This window comes from Pleurodeles waltl, chromosome 6 (assembly GCF_031143425.1).
Source record: "Pleurodeles waltl isolate 20211129_DDA chromosome 6, aPleWal1.hap1.20221129, whole genome shotgun sequence".
Classification (NCBI taxonomy): domain Eukaryota; kingdom Metazoa; phylum Chordata; class Amphibia; order Caudata; family Salamandridae; genus Pleurodeles; species Pleurodeles waltl.
The window spans coordinates 1,202,989,607-1,203,007,299 of record NC_090445.1 but is presented as its reverse complement, the minus strand read 5'-3'; the positions used below and the strand labels follow the sequence as shown (position 1 = coordinate 1,203,007,299).

General features: G+C 45.3%; 1 protein-coding gene across 3 annotated transcripts in view; it reads right to left on the bottom strand.

The window, feature by feature from the left end:
- The window catches only part of ARL6 (ARF like GTPase 6), an 811,945-nt gene that overhangs the window by 639,460 nt on the left and 154,792 nt on the right, over positions 1-17,693 (bottom strand). The window contains exon 2 of one of the 3 annotated variants that reach the window (XM_069240507.1): positions 2,968-3,006. The exons of the other annotated variants lie outside the window; for them this stretch is intronic. The gene's annotated coding sequence lies outside the window, so the exon portion shown is untranslated. The remainder of the gene's footprint in view (positions 1-2,967; positions 3,007-17,693) is intronic. 3 annotated transcript variants of the gene reach the window in all.

The following is a 17,693-nucleotide window of genomic DNA, read 5'->3' as shown; positions in this document are numbered from 1 at the left end:
AAAGACCTACTGGCTTTGCCAATGCTTGGTGTGTCTGTGCTCACAGCTAAAACTTGGAAAAAGTATTGTTTTCAAGTGCAGTAAACGCTGAGCAGCTTTATTCCTATAAAGTCTAGAGCAGCTGACTTTGGGAGTAATAAATTAGGTTTGAGTCCTGGTGTTTGCTCAACCTTTAGTGATTCTGGGGAAATAACTTAGGGCCTCATTACGAGTTTGGCAGTAGCACACGTCCTGTGTCGCTATGGAGCCAATCACACACGTCCTGCCTCTGATGCTGCTCATAGATGGAGCCAAACATCCACCCAACTGTGGACGCAACTGAAGGTAAGACAAAACACCTACCCTTGTCCTGAAGCTTACAAACAGATCGAGTCACAGCCTCCCACCTGGTATGTAGGTCACTTTACGTGGACCAAGTACACTTGTCCTTGTGTCCCAGGTCAGAGTTGTACACAACAAATGACCCATGCACAGCCACATGACACACTCTTTGGGCAGGTCACTGACACTGCACTGCCACACTCCACAAAAACACATATATGCTCCTCCCAGTTTCAGGGTCAGTGAAGTGTACAGAACAGTGTTTCACAATTCAACTGACACCCTCACACTGATCACATGCCATGGACTGTTGTGAGATTGAAGACACATATGTATGGATGAGTCATTTAACACAAATACCCCTCCCATGAAACATCCCTGTAGCGGACCCACAGATATCATCCAAATTGTAACACAATGGAAGCTCAATGGGATGCACGATATTTTGTGAGACAAATATCCCAAGCTCACAATGGAAACAATACCTGCACAATGGGATAGGGGGATCAGGAGCAGCTCCTGGAAGGATACTGATCTGGGACACACTTCACTTTGCAAATGGCCCAAAACACCATTTGCGTGGGAACTAGCCCTCAGGGAAAAACAATACATGCCTATCTGCCAAATGCATATGTGCAAGTCAAGAAAGCAAATACAACAGCAACAGCATGGGCTATACATGTAGGTGTAGTAATTGGAAGGGACATACATCAAAATGGACACATGGTCAGTTAATAAAGGAAGGTAGCACAACTGAACAACCTCCACGTGTGGAAAAACAAAACTCTAGCTTTCACACATGAGGTGAATACCCAATACATATCAGGGGGACAAATCTAACGCAATACATGCTGACATTGGCCAGCCAAATACTTACCATATCAAACACAACACAACGCAATGACACCCCAATTGAATTACCAACCACATATGCACACAGTCAACATCTACCCTTGTCCGGGGTGACACCAGCACTGCCGACAAAGTCAGATTTTGTCAACCATGGCAAATGGTCAGCAGTCATGGTGAAACACACACAACTGTAGGCATACAACACAAATTACTCAGGAACAACAAAAAGGTAGAAAAGTAATGGCAGGACAAATGTGTACCCAAAAACCACAACTTGGGTTTATTAAAAATAAATGCTGAAGAGCAAAGGCCACTGGCCAGTCTAATTGTAGTCTGTGCACATGATTGTCCCCAAGCTTGACTCCAATCACTGCCAGGGAACTTCCACAGGAAGGTGTATCGAGTGGATGTGCAGGCACCTCAGGGATAATGCTTGGTTGGGGTCGGATTTGGTATGGGTGGGTTTGGGTGGGGTGGGCTTCTTTGGGGGGGGTATAGGTACTTGCATGGGGGGCATGTGTGACAGGGGAGGATTTGGATGTGGAGGGGATGGGTTGGGATGTAGGTGGGGGCCTCTTGGGTTTGGGGGTTGGAGGTCACAGGGAACATGGCAAGGTCAAAAAGGAAACTTTCCCTGGGACAACAGGTAAGGTCTTCAGAAGGGATTGGTGTTTTGGAGTTTGAGGGAGTGGTGGTCTTACCTGAGGGTGTTGATGCTTTTGGTGTGTGTGTGTGAGGTATGCTTCGGTGTGGGTGGTGTCTGTTGTGTGTGGATGTTTGTGTGTCTTGGGGGGCTGTGAGGTGGCATTGCTAGGTAATGTGGGAGTGGTGGATGTGTGTGTGGGTGTGTCTGAGGGTATGGTTGGATGTGGTGGATGTGTATGTGGGTGTTGTCTGGGGACATGTCTGAGGTGTGCGGGTCTGGGGGTATAGAGGATGTGCTGGGTATGTGTGGGTGTTGTGGTGGTGTCTGTGGTAAGGCGTGTGGGTCTGTGGATTGTGAGGTGGTATATGGTGGGTGTGGTGATGTGTCACTGGGTGTTTTGGTGTCTGTGGGTACGGTGGTTGTGGGTCAGTGGTGGTTGTGGTGTGTGGGTCGGTGGTTGTGGTGGTGGGGGGGTATCTGTGGGAATGGTGACTGATGTGGTGTCTATGGGTGACTTGAATGCTTGCTTGCCAGTGTGTCTTGTGGTGCTTGTGTTTATGTGTGCTGCTTGCGTGTGTTGAAGTGGGTGCATGCGGGTGTGTCTGTGTGATTGAAACAGGTAGGGGAATAAGGAATTTGGACTGGTAAGAGAGAGGTGGTGGGAGGAGGATTGTGGGGGGTTTATGGCTGCCATCAGTAAAGAGGCCAGAGCCTGAAAAAAATATGTAGGCAAGACATGTCACTATGAATGCCTTCCGGGTATGCATTGGTCTGCTGGAGTTAGATGTCCAAACCCTGGATGGCATTCAGAATGGCAGTCTACCCCAAATAGATACTCCTCAAGAGGCCAATAGCCTCCTCACTCAGGGTAGCAGAGGTAACAGGGGCTAGGGGTGAGGTGCCTGGGTGAAGGAGACGCCCATCCTCTTGGGTGAGCGGGCATGGCCAACCGGATGCAATGGAACTCTGGGTGATGGACAAGGATAGTACAAGACCAGGTCCTGATGGGTCCACCAGCACTAGGGAGTGGTCACGGGAGGTAGAATTAGAAGATGACGAGGTCAGTCCTGTGTCCTCTGTTGCACTCCCCTCACCCTTCAGGTCTGTGGTGTCATGACAAGAGGTGCAGTGGCCAGAAGTTTACCCACTTGGTTCCGCCGTGTCTCCTTCGCTTGCCTGGGATGATGCTGACAATACAAAGAGAAATTGGGTCACTACATGTTCTTGATCACAATTGAACAACAGCTGTGATTAGCAAACATTACCATGACGTAAAAAAGCCCCCTAGCAATAAACTCCACCAAAGTGGCTCTTACATTTGCCACACCATATGCATGCATACCACATGAACTGACAACAGTTGCCCACAGGAAATTCAGAATCACAGACAACTCCAATTGCATGGGTGAAGTTGTGCAATCACAGTACCCACTGAACAAGTAGGAGACCTTATCACCTTCAATGGTTTGCCTCATGTAGCATTCCTCAGTTACCTGTTGTCATAGAATAGTAGGGAAATGCCAAGTTCATCTACACAGATCACACACAAGGTCATGCATATAGCTAATCATCAGCTACCCAGTACTACATTATGAAGAAATGATGGTTCACAATCCCAGAGTGTTGCTGACAGATGTAAAGTAGCTTGAAGAAGGTGACCTGGAAATACCCATGTCACACTGGAAACAAATCAACAATGCTCAATTCATCATGTGTAAATTGTTCTAATGGAATCATTGAGGCTGTACTAATGTTGCCCAGATCGATAACACATCTAACACCAAAATGTACGCTGGAGACAAATTGTGCAAAATGTCAGGGGGATGTCCCCAAAATCAACAACAAAATGAATCAGCTAGCCTCAGGGAAATTACTTCTCTTGATTGGTACCCCTGACAATGACAAACTATGATTAAATCAGTAGAAGCCAATAGTCCTTTGAATGTTGGAGAGGCCCAGGGATTCTCAAGTACTTGTAGAAGGCCCTCAACATGCTGCCCAATGGGAAGCCATATCACTGTCTCCATTTTTGTCCTGCAAACACAGCTTTCCGTGGATGAATGGTTGTACACAACCACATGATTTCCACATAACTGCAGGTCACTCCATGATGCATGCCAACAGTTAGGTAAAGAACAGTCCCCTTTTCACATTTGCAGTGCACTTTGCTACGGGATGCCACATCAACGGAATGGAAATGCACATTGTCTGTAAAAACCGGTTATGTCCTTCATTGCTACTGCAGTTGTATATGCCAAATGACATGCAATAATGGGTGAGGATATGTGTGAGCCACCAATCAATGGTGACACACTTCTGTCTGTGGCACCACATAAAATGTAGCCCCATAACATATGTTCAATTCCAAACACATGTTGCCATGCATATGGCATCATATGGGAGGGAATATAGAAATCATCCTATGAAGACAGGTAGACCATGCATGAAACAGCAGTGAAAATGATTTGTCAAAAGTGAAAGCAATACATGGTAACATGTAGGCACAAGGAATGATGGCAACAGTGATGTCACACAAATCATGCCAATGGACATTTCCCACTTACCAAGGGAAAGTATTGTTCTGTAACTGCATCCAAAGAGCAATGTATTCTCTGTCACATGTTTGATGGCCACCTTCACATGACAGACAGTGGTGAGGCATCAGCACTTGTGACACACTGAAGACAAGTAGCCTGATGGGACGGATGCCCATATACTCACTTGAGCAGACGCATTGCTGAGGACAGTCATCCATTGTGTCATTCTTTTCAGGCTGTCACACTGAAGAGTAGTGGACGGTTGTGTACAATTACACCCACTACAACAAACAATATTACCTGTTTGATCACGATACACAGCCATGTGTTGGTCCTGGAGAGTAAACTGTTTATAGACTTTACTTGGTTGCGTACTAGGTCACTGGGCTAATAGACAAGACACATCAGCATGCACCAAGTTCCATACCTAGACAAACAGTTACTCATCTTGTGTGTCACACATAGCCCATCCCCAAACTTTAGGGCGAGATAGCTGAACCAAACACATCAACTTGGCAATGTGACAGGCAGGAATATGCCCCCTTGCAGCTGCTGTGCTCCAGACAAATGCCCATCAAGCTCCGGGTAGGCCACCACTAGAATTTGGGGGGGAGGAGGGTGTGTCAGGATCCGACGTGCGTCCCACCCACATTGGGAGGACAGCCCGAGCAGGACCTCAGCGATCTTCTGGGCCCAGTCTCCCAGGTCCTCCCACCTCCCTGGACAGTGGGCACTACACTGACTATGGACCCCCAGGCTCCACACCTTCCAGGCAACGGCTCTCCAAATCCCCTTCTTCTGATGAGTGTTGACTTTTGTGAATGTAAGAGAAAAATCAAAAGGTTACAAACACATGTTTTGACCCAAATGGTTGTGTCACACACGTCAAAAACACCAAGCACAAACTTTGAAACTTGGTAACCCACCAACAAGTGTAAATCACACATGCTGATAAGTACAGGGGCATTACTACATACTTTTGGAGTTATCTGCACACCGACTTACTACCCTGCTCATGACCTACACCGACTAAGCAAGGCTACTGACATCAGGTAGCCCAGAGTCAACATGTATTGTGATGAGAGCCACAATGAAACACTACACACCATTGTGGCTTCTGAAGAGTAACCTCCTTGGGCCTGACTGGACCAACACATTTACACTCTGCAACACTGACTCACTGTATACAGTCCCTACAGGCAACTACCGTAGCACAGACTTCACCCTTACACTTGACTGACAATGAAAGGCTGGCATGGTGGGTAAAGGAAAGAATCTTCCCTTTGCATGTGTGGACATGTGGCCTACCAAATGCAGACTCATGCCACTTCAGGGTGGGTTTCTGTGGTATGTACCTGTAACACAGAACACACCTTTGACCATACGTAGCAAACCTACAGAGATGGCATCCAACATACAAAGGTATGCTTGGTTTAATTCCTGCTATGTAACCAAGCTACTGAGTCACAAGTCATGGCCTCCATGGAATGTACACACTATCTGCTCTGTGGGTTTTTCAAATGTGCAATACACCTGTACTGGACAAATATGACTTATGTAAAGGTGACAACAGAGCTGTGGGAGTAAAGGTCATGAGCCAAAGACACACATTGACAATGATGCAAAATGCACATATAGACTAGTTCAGGCATTTACCTAAGTACCCATTCCTCATCTAGTCAATGGACTAAGGCATTCAGGGCAAGTTTTGCCAGTACAGCCTATTGGCCACATGACAGGATGTGCAGGTCTACAAGGAGTGTGCACAGTGCTACAGCTGCAATGCCACAGTGACTCTCCCACAGCCTGGAGAAAGCCCCATACTGGAAGATAAATGAGATAGGCCCTCCTCTCTGAAGGCTGAGCATAAAGAACCTACATGACACTCACATGTCCATCACTTCCATTCATGACAGTAAATCATGTGGCCATCATCAATGTGGCGTGTGTGGCAACCTGAAGGGCACATTGAGTCATGATATGCCTCTCACACAACAATCTGGCCAGGCCAGATGTGGGGTGTGAATCTAAGGCACAATACAAATTGATTACAAGATCAAAACAAGATGCATACACAGCTCAAGTTGTCATGCACTTACATGTTGTATGACATTTACAACCATCATATTCAAAGAAATGTCCCTGTATGGCAGTAAACTCTCCTTTCCCAGATATATGCATCCAACACAAGGAGCATCTATGCCACAAAACACATCACAATGTGAATGTCCAAACCATATACAGGCCTAAAAAAATCTACTCACCCACTTGCCTCTTTGATAAAGAACAGGTATTCTGTTCAGTCAGAAACTGAAGGAGCAATAAAGAGCCTTTCAATCTTGTTCTTGTCAAAAGTCAAAAGTCAATTTGTCTTGCAATTATTTTTCCTTCCAACTACAGAGTTTCAGGACTTTGTCAGGTTTTTACTAACACACAATGTTTAAATAGCTAAGTCAAGTGTACAAACATTTCAAAATATATTTCAGCAGTCCTGAAAGCCCATTGTTTGTACTTGTGTGATGAAAAAAATATTTTAATAGGATGAAAACAAGTCAGAACACTTTACTTGGTGATGTGCAAAGAATAAAAATGTTTTCTGAAACCTGATTTTCACAGATTGTTAATACATTATATTGTTTTATCAGTAATGCTGCAAGTTAGTGGGAAGGTTTTTTGGGCATTTCTTTGAAATGTTCTCTATGTAAATGACAGATGTGCGACTACATCATGCTTTAATAAAAATATTTATTGTAAGTGAGTGTGTAAACATAAACCTAGAAACACACCTGTCCTGGTAACAATGCTATTAATAAACTGAGAGACAAGTAATGGATCATGAGTCACCTAAATGTGGGCTAAAATATTTTTATACATGGAGCAAAGGTTTATTCTATTCAATCAAAGAAGTTTTTTTGTACAGCAGAAATGCTGAGCTCACATATTTGAAGGTACACTCATATGCGATGTTGAAGAAAAAGGCAACAGTAAACTAAAATATTGCATAGGATCACACAATGAGAGACCTGTTTATGGGTCAGGTACATTACAATTATGGTCGAGTAGATTATTCATGTTACTTGACCTGCAGGTCTAGTAACATTTTTATGATTTTTCAAGGCCTTGTATAGCACTTTTCTCTAATACCCACACCATGTACATCCCATTGATGCCACACAAACTGTGACAACAGGCACACAAGAAGTCTAACTGGCACATAGGGGCAAATTATAGCCTGTGAGGAGGGAAAGGATGGTGTTGAACAGAGTCAATTGTGTCTATGAGATTCTTATCTGCTCCTTTGGTGAGCCATAGAGCTGCCAATAGAGGGGGAGGACATTGTCCACAAGCAGGGGCTCTTTCACCTGCTGGCCATGGCATGATTGATCCTAGAGGCAACACACAGCAGCTGAATTGGTGGAGGCGTTGATGACAGCAGTGTCAGGAGTCAAGTGACTGAATTTGCAAAACGCGGAGTACATGTATGCCACGTACACAGTCATCATCGCCGACGGCCACAGCCACTGACGTAAACACCACAGGCAACAACGTTAGCCTATGACTGTGTCTGCCGTGGTTGGTACCCCCTACCGTGCGGACGACTTCCACCACAGGCGGTTCCTAATGTCCAGTGGAGTAGGTCAGACACCCGCCATTTTGGCGGTTCGAAATACAGAATATGACCCTGTTAAATGTGTCACAACTACAATATATCATCACAAACATCCTAGATCAGTCTTGTTGTGTAGGTACTACTACACAATCACCAGTGTAATGTGTTGCTGGGCACCGATGGCATATGACGGCTTGCAGTATTTTTGGTGATCAGAAAAGACTGTTAAATTTTGAGGGGCATTTGAGTAGCAGATAGTTGGGCAATGGCCGAATCCATGTTGTGGACACATGTCTTGTCAACCATAGGAGTAATATTCGACCCTTATGTAGGTGACAGCTGTGATGTGTGCTGCTTATAAAGTATTTCCAGTCTGAAATGTTTTGTCACATGATTCAGTTGGTATACATCATATACATCATGTATGTTGGTGTAGACACAGTGACTAATGCTCCCACTTATGTATTTTCACACATAGGTACCCTGGTAAAGGGAGGATGCGACAGGCTCCAATGTACAGTCCATTGCCAGACCTTCAAACCATGGAGGAAAGCAACATAATACTACTGTACCGACTGAATAGGCAAACAATAGTGGATTTATGCCGTCAGTTGGAGCCAGATCCAATGCCTGCAAACACAAATCCAACATGCATACCACCCTTTGTTAGACTTCCTGGCCACAGGGACTTTCCAACATACAGTGGGCCATATCTGCTGGGATGTCCCAACCTATTTTCAGTCTTGTCTTGAGAGATTTCCTATCAGAAATGTTGAAACACATTGACAGTTGTATCAGGTTCCCTCCCGTGTGAGGATTTTGGCAATGTGAAGGCTGACTTTTATGGTTTTGTGTGCCTCCCACATGTTATGGAAGACATTGGTGGCACACATGTTGACTTGGTGCCAATGAACAAGCCTATCACAACAGGAAAACGTTCCTTCTATCAACATGCAAGTTATCTGTTTATCTGATCTTTACATCTCAGAAGTCTGTGCCTTTTTCCCTGGATCAGCCCATGATTCCTTTATAATGCGGAACATAATGCGGAACAGCACTGCACCCCAACTGATGTCAAAACTACAACCAGAGAGGACCAGGCTGATTGGTAAGCCACGTGTCGTGATTGTGTGTGAGAAATGTCAGGTGCTACAATCATGACGTGAGTGACTCATTGTTGCACTTATGTCTCATTCCTAAACAGGAAACTCAGCATATTCAAACCATTCTTGGTTACTAGTGCAGCAGAGGAATCCAACTACGCCAGGGGAAGCCCTCTTCAATGAGGCCCAGGGAATAACAGCGGGCAGTAGAGAGGGCTTTTGGGCCTCTGAAGGTCAGATTTTGCCTTCTGGACAAGACTGGGGGAGCCCTCTACTCACCCGGGAAAGTTTGTCAGATCACTGTGGCATGCTGCATGCTCTACAACATCGCCCTGCAAAGGAATATCCCTTACATCCCAGAAGAGGGGGAGCCTGCACTGCCACCGGGTGAGAATCCTCAAATGCCAAATGAAGATGACAGTGGTGAAGAAGGAGCGGACTTGCGACAAGATCACATCAACAGCTTCTTCTCACAAGTGTAAGTAGATCAAGTGATACCATGACTTTGACTGTACAATGTACTGTAGTTGTGAGACTGTGTGGAGATGATTCTTTGAAATAGTGAGAGAGCTGATACTCAGCCAAAATCAGTCAAAGGCTGTTTGATGAGGTAGCTTTTGTCACATCCATATCTTGGAAATATTGCTTTGTGTCAGATGTATTGCAATGTACTTTGTTTTCTAGACGCTTGTTATGTGACTTGAGTTATATGTATGGTTTCATGTCAATCCTCCTTGTTTTGTTTTTTGTTCAGGTACCTTCTTCATGACATCTTCATGCGGGCATTTCAGAGTTGTGACATTTGCAGGTATGTGATGCTGTTCTGACATACAAAGTGGACATGAATTGTTCCGGGGATTGTAGGTCTCAAAGTCTGGGTGTAGGAGACCTGTGCCAAGATGCTTGCACAGTGTTAGGATGGAAGTTTATAATACTCCAGTGGACTTGTTTCTTGTCCTGTTTTGGCCCTGATGCATCATATGTTTCATCATGCGGTCTGAGAATATGTAGTCGTAGGCCACAATCATCCGAGTTACTCTTCACATTGACACACTCTTTTTGTATGACCTGTATGTAGCTGTTGGTGTGTTTCATTAGTGTAGGCCAAAGCACCTGTGCCAAATCACTGATATATGTTTATATCATACCACAGGGTGCATGATCAATGATTGCAATGACCCTGTGACCAGAAACTGTTGCACTGTCATCAGTCGGAGTCTTGCATTATATGATGTTGGATTACTTTGCTGGGGTAGGTGATAGTTCTCCAGCTGATGACATCACCCACTTTAATATTTGCCTATTCTACAGGACAATGTCTGACAAATCCCTTCCTTCCATGTTTTGGAGGTCTGTACCTATAAATATGTCAATTTACCCAGTATGATTCAATCATATATCATTTGCAATGTTTCAGACATATTGACAACCTATGTACTGAAGAATGTAATAAAAATTCTTCTTTGACAAGACACTTGCATGTATGTGTTTGTGTGGAATGGTAACCCTGAGCTGTACAATGTGCACATGCAACATATCCCATCTTGACCAAATACCTTAGATACTAATCGTATGGTTCACATGGTCTGACATAGCCACAGAGCTAAATGTGACATTAAAGTCAGCAGACAATGGGTTAGTGATGGGTGAATTTATTGGGAAGCTACATCTAATAGAAAATATATGTGAAATGACTCGACAAAAAATTTAAATGCAAAGGGGTCAGTCATGGTGAATGAAATCATTGAAGTAGATGCCATAGCACTGGAAGTCCAAAGTCCAGAGTACTCTTCCCATTGCAAATGGAAAATGGTTCAGGATCAGTACACAGAGTGAATGTGTGACACACGAAGGAGGACATTAAGGAAGACGGTTATTGTTGACAGTGGTGGGTGTCTTGCCATCTGAATCTCCTGGATTCTTGCATGGACATCCCCACTTGTGAGGGGAGGGGGGAAATCAGCTACTGCAGAGGCAGGGGTGTCTGCAGCAGTTTGTGCTTTTGTCATCCTGTGTCTGCCACAGATGTATTTTGCCATGACGTCCTTGCCACACAGGAAGAGATTAATGTTGGGAATAAAGCCCTGATCAGTGTGGTGTTAAGTTCCTGCAGCACCCCAGTTAGGGTGCCCATTTTGGTATTATGGACATCCACTTGTCAATCATGACCATCTGAAACTGCTTAATGTCCCAGAGTTCAGTTAACACCTGGCCCATCACTCCATGAGACTCCTGACAGACACCCCCAAGACGTGGCTGATGGGGTCCTGGATGACAGCAGCCCCAGTGGCCTCACTCTGCTGGTCAACAGCATCCCTCCCATGCACCCCACCCCCATAAGCCTGAACCCTTGCCACAAGCTGCCCTCTCCAACTAGGTCCAGGACCCTCTTTGTTCAGAGTGTCCAGTTGCACCTCAGGATCCAAGACGTGGGGGCACAAGATGGTGGAAACTGTGCTAGGTACACAGGGTGGGGGGAGGGACGCATCATTGACTGGGATGTTGAAGCATTAGGCCTGGGAGGTGATGTTGTGGGCACAATGAGACTCACTGTTGCCATCTGACCAGGTTACTCAGATGGGCCAGGACCTTCCTCCCCGTCCACAAGTCCAGGAGTGTTGTCTTCACTGAAGGCTTCATCGAAGGGGGCAGTGGTAGTCTGTTCTGTGGCCTCCGTGTGCCCAGTGGCAGCTCGACCGGTTGATGAAGAACATACATTGTTACTGGTTGCAGTGTGACCTCAACCTCCAAAGGCTTTGTGTTACAGATAAGTAGAGACATTGGACAGTCTCAAGTTGTAGGTCATCCTATTGTGCCAAGTTACCAGGGTACTGGGTTATTTGATGTGACATGTGTGAAGCATGCAAAACTATTTGACACAAGCAGCTCATGAGATGTGCAGATCAGTTGCACTTTGGAAGATTGACTGAAAATGACATCTTACCACCAGTGAAGCCAACACAGTGGAGAGGCAACATATGGCTTTGACCATTTTGAGGCCTAGTTGAGTGGGGTGCAGACACAAACAGAACTTCGTTGTATATGTGGGTGGAGTCATCATGTGCTCAGTGCTGTGTCAATGTTTCTTCTGCCGATACCAATCTGGTTATGCAGCTTGAGGCCTTAGAAATACTTGTTGTACACACTTGGTAAGGTGTCATTACTGTCCTCAATAGTTGTATCTTGGGCTAGCAGGTCAAGATGGATCTAGGTAGACAGACACGTCTCTGTGTTGAGCATGATCTGCAAATTGCTCACTCCCAGGTGAGTACATTTTAGTAAACTTCAATTGAGAGTAAGGGAACAGGTGTATCTGGACAAGTAAACACTGGGCTGGTGGTTGGAGAAAGACACAAGGCGTCCTGGGAGTTGCAGTCAGGTCACTCTCTCTACTTCTCACACTAAACAAATGGTATCCTCCAAAGTGAGCACACTTCAATTAAGAGTTGCTAAACAGGTATTTGTACAACTGAACACTGGACTGGTGTTTGGAGTTACAGACACAAGGCCTCCTGGGAGTTGCAGTCAGGTCACTCTCTCTACTACATACACTATACATATGGTATACTCCCATGTGAGTACTTTAATTGAGAGTTAAGGAACAGGTGTATCTGGAGAAGTAAACACTGGGCTGGTGGTTGGAGTTACAGAAACAGGACCTCCTGGAAGTTGCAGTCAGGTCACGTCCTGTACTCCCCAACACTTGACAAATGTTGGGAATTACATATCTGTAAGCAGACTGCATTTAGGTTTGAATATGCATTTACATTTTGGGATATACCATGAATCCTTGAATGTTTTATTTATGCTGTAAGATTTTCAGGCACCATTTGGACATATGACATGTGATGGGCCTTGGTAACTGTGATGTTGGGTCCAATAATACACATTGACATTGTTAAAACTCAGATACTCTTGGTATTGAATGTTGGTCAGGTACATGAACAACACAGTGGCAAACGCTGAGCTGTGAGCATGCAGGAGAATGCAGTTTTGCAACAGTTTTTGTGTTGGAACTTAGCAAACTCCACTCCCCCTGCTTTTCCTATTAAGCCCTCAGGATGGAGGATGGCCAAGACCTTATTCCCCCAGGGCCTCTGCCCCCCTGATAAGAGAGCACTTTTGGAACTGGAGAGTGAACTGCGAGTGAACCTCTGCCAAAAGGACTGCTGGACTGCTCTTCTTTTGTTACCCTGCTGCGTGGGGTCTGCTGGATGGCCCAAAGGACTCATCTGGATTGCTTTTCTGTATGCTGTCCTGCTGCCAGCCTGTTCCCTGTCTCTGGACTACCTAGGCACTGCTGGACTTCCAGAAAGAACTGCCATTAAGGGCCTTATTGTGCTGGTCTACCTGCTTCCTGCTTTGTGTCGCTCTTTAAGTGTCCTCCTGGGACTGGTGGCTGCCCCAGAACTGTCTGTGGGGCTCTGGGTCCATCCCCAGCAGTCACTTTTCACCCAAGCGCATGGGGAGCTCTTCATCTATCCCAGGCTTCTTGATCAGCACCTGGTGAGCGCTTCTTTTCTGCTAATGGGGGCTTCAAACGCTCAGTGAGCAGTGAGCACTGTTTTTCTTGGGCTCTGTAGTTGATTCGCACCCCCGCTCCAGTGCCTTATAAACAGAATTGTGCGCATGCTAGTAGAGCTCTACGTGCCCACTTTCGGAGGGACTTGGAGCCAGTTTGGGGTACGGCTACTAGGACTGAGCACAGATTTGGGAAGTCATGTCTGTCCTTGCTGGATGAGGGCTGTCCCATAAACATCACCTGGGCTACGACGGTGCCCATCAGTCAACCCCTACTGAAGTGCCCTGCCATTGTGAGAGAAGCCACCGCTGGAGCAGAAGGAAACGCCTGGCCTGGATGACACACATGGGTCACGGAGACCACCACCTCCTACCTTAATGGTACTGTGGGGCTGGTGAAACGGCGCCACCTGCCTTGCCACACTACTTCTAAAGCGGCCCGGCTGTTGTAAGGAAGGCCACATCCCGCAGTTCCCAGCCACTGCACTTTCCGCTCGCGGGCAGCTGAGTGCGGCCTGCACGTGAAGAGGAGACACAGTAGGAGGTCTTCCTGTCATTGCTTATAGTGTGCGGGCTCCAGGGGGAGTGGGTGTACCTGGTGGCACTTCTCGCATGTTTGTCTTTCCTTTGCGGGTGCAGGTGCCTCACAAAACAAAATTACCATGCATCACTTATTAGGCACTCAGAGGTGTCTGTACCCTCGGGGTTGCTGGTGGAAGCGATCCTCGTTAGGAGACCACTCTGACTACTGTAAATCGCCTAAGATGAGTGCCGGCGGACTGCACTCTATGTTCTAGGGAGGGAACACCCCACGGTCCATGACTGCATGGCCGAATGTAAGGACTCGTAAATGTCACTGCTGGATGCCGTGGCCTGATACATTTTTCTATGGCCATGCTTGTTTTTACCACAGAATGTTACAGGAATGTCATTCATGCAATACTTCAAGTGCTACTACAGCCTACTAGGAGAGTACTCCAGTAGGTTCATGGGCTGATGGTGATAGTGGATGATTCAGGCATGTCTTTGGTACCAGGCATTATTTGTGACGTGGTAATTGATATGTCTTTCTTTGTGCAATTCATGATCTAGGTATTTACTGACCTTTGATGTCATTTCTGCCTTGTATTGCAAGAATACAAAGCCTTATTGCATTAACTACACTTTGTGCACAATATTTATGATCTATGTGTTTTGACCACATGGTAAGTCCACAAACTGAATACCTTTTTTTCTGTCCTCATAAAAAATGTCGCCATTGAACTCTGGTCAGGTCCCGCCAACCTCATGAGCTCAGGAACACACTACCCTCTGGGTTATAGGAGAAGACAGTTCCCAATCTTGCCAGGTCAGGGATACATAATCATTGAACAATATACATATTAAACACCTCAGATCTTTAAAAGCTCCAAAATCTGATTCCCAAACCTCCTTGCTTCTCTTCTATCTACCTCTTTAAAGAAAAGAACAGACCTTCCCCATTCCTTCCAATTGAGAGGGAGGAGGGGAGGATTGAGCCCAACGTTTACAAACTTCCCTTCTTGCAAGTAGTATTAGATAAAACACCAGCTTTCTTTGATATAACTTGGAGAAAGAAAGAGGAAAAGGAAAAGAGGGAGGGAAGGTCCATGTCCAAGGTCAGAATCCCAAACATAATTAGGCGGGGGGTCATTTCAACTACAGAACCCAGAGAGTCAGAGATTGTCTTACCCACCGCCGACCAGAATCCTTTTAATTTCGGGCAGGCGGAAAACATGTGAACATCGTCTGCCTCCAAGCTACCGCACCGTTTAGGCTCTGATGCTGAGCCGCTTCTCTTTATCTTTGCCAACCTCCCAGGGGTCCTAAACACTCTGTGAAGGGTAAAAAGGTGGTTCCTTCTTAACGCTTCCGATTTGACCACTGAATACAATGTAGCCAAGGATACTTGCCATAACTGTTCCAGCTCCTCCTCCAGCAGAAATCCACTCAATTTCTTACATAATGGTTGCAACACATTCTCTACTCTCGATAGAAGATATTGATACCATCGAGAGACTTCCTTTCTTTTGTTGCCAGCTACCTGCAAATCCTGCTCCTTTTGGGTGGGGTCTGGGCCAAGACCCCACCCTGACCTTTATGCCACCCGTTCACCTGAAAATCTTAAATCTAGATATGGTCCCTTGTGTCTTATTGTTCCAAAACTCGCAGCTCAAAGTTGGCCAATCTTCAGTTAACTGTCCCCATCTAGTAACTCCACTGTGTTTGAAAGGCACCACCAGGCTATCCAATAGACACTCCGGCATCCCTGGTGAATCCCAAATGGGGGCTAATTTGCTATAGTAACAGATACCAAGAAAGGATCTAATTTCGTACCAACTAACAGGGGCTGCTTGTAAACATTTCAGTGTAACTTTTTTGAAAGATTTTGAATCTCCGAACTTATAGGAGAAGCCGCTTACAGGATAGCCTCTCAACATTGCCCTGAACATAGACCCCATTATTTAGCCATCTGGAGTCAAAAACTGCATCCTATTATTCTTTAATTGTTAATACCAACAATACAACTGTAGATCAGGAAGGGTCAGAACCCCAACACCCACCTTCCTCCTCAATTTTTTCCAGGAAAGGCTTATTCCTTTCCTGGCCCAAATAAATGACGAAATCTTTGTCTGCAGTTTTAGGATAACTTCTTTATCAAAATGTAAGGGAATATTATCAAATAAGAAAGTAATCTTTGGAAGTATAGACATCTTGATCAGGTTAACACGTCCAAAAATCGAAAGCAGCAAATCTCCCCACTTTCCTAGGAGAGCCTCAACCTCCTTAACCACCTTTTCTAGATTATTAAAAGCTAGCTCTCCTAAATCTTGCATTATCATTATACCCAAATACCTTATCTCAATGACCTTTCTAGGATCTTCACAGACTTGGTTCCAGGACATTATCTCAGTTTTCCCTTCATTTACCTCATAACCAGCCAATTTTGAGAAGATACTCACTTCCAAGATTAGGGATCGCAGACGTGACATCAGAAGTGTATACCATCAAGTTGTCGGCATACAGCACCACATTCCTATAAAAATCACCGACTACAAAAGGTCTTATACATTAATTTGACCTCCAACTCTCCGTGAAGGGTTCAATATATGGATTGAAAAAAGGATCAGGGAGAGAGGACACCCTTTTCGGGTCCCTCTTCCTATCTCCACTTTTGGCGATAAAATGCCAATAACCAAAATTATCGCGTATGGAGCACTGTATATCTTTGTCAGAACTTTGATTAAGGACTTGCCAATTCCAAAGTGAGCTAAGACCAACCTGTGATATTTCCAGTTCACACGGTCAAATGCTTTAGCGGCATCTCCTGTTACGACTGCCAGGGGGATATTTAAAGCTATAGCCAAATCAATGGAACCAATCAAGGAATGATTAAGATCTCTCATATTTCTGCCCGGCAGGAATCCCTGCTGGTCCTGATGTATCAAATGTCCAGCCACTTTATTCAAGCGCTCTACTAAAATACTGGTGAAGACCTTATCACAATTAAGTAATGATATTGGGCGATAAGAGTGACATTCCAGTGGATTCTTGCCGGGTTTCAACAAGGAGATTATTGCATCGTTTCAAGAGTTTAGGATGAGGGAACACCTCCAACAGTATAGCGTTAAAGAACTGCACCCATACTGGAATAATGACTTCTTCCATTACTACATATAGCTCACTAGGGATCCCGTCGGGACCCGCCGCTTTCCCTTTCTTTGTTCTGTTAATAGCGGCCAAAATCTCACTACCCGATATTTCTTGACTGAATAATTGTGCGTCCTCACTCAATCTTGGAAGATTCTTCCACCCAAGCTATGCCTCTATTGCCCCTAAATCTGAGTCTAAATCTTCCTTATATAATTCCTGAAAAAAGGATTTAAATGCAGCAATTATTCTTGGGTTGTCCTCAACCACTGCACCTGCGCTGTGATTTATGACCTTCTTGATGTTATTCTGGCGCACCTCCAATCTGCTCTTCCAAGCCAGCAGTTTACAACAACTTTCCCCATGAGCCATGTTAAGCGCTCTGCTGGCTTCCCACTGCTGAGCCACCTTATCCTCGAGCATAGTGCCAAATT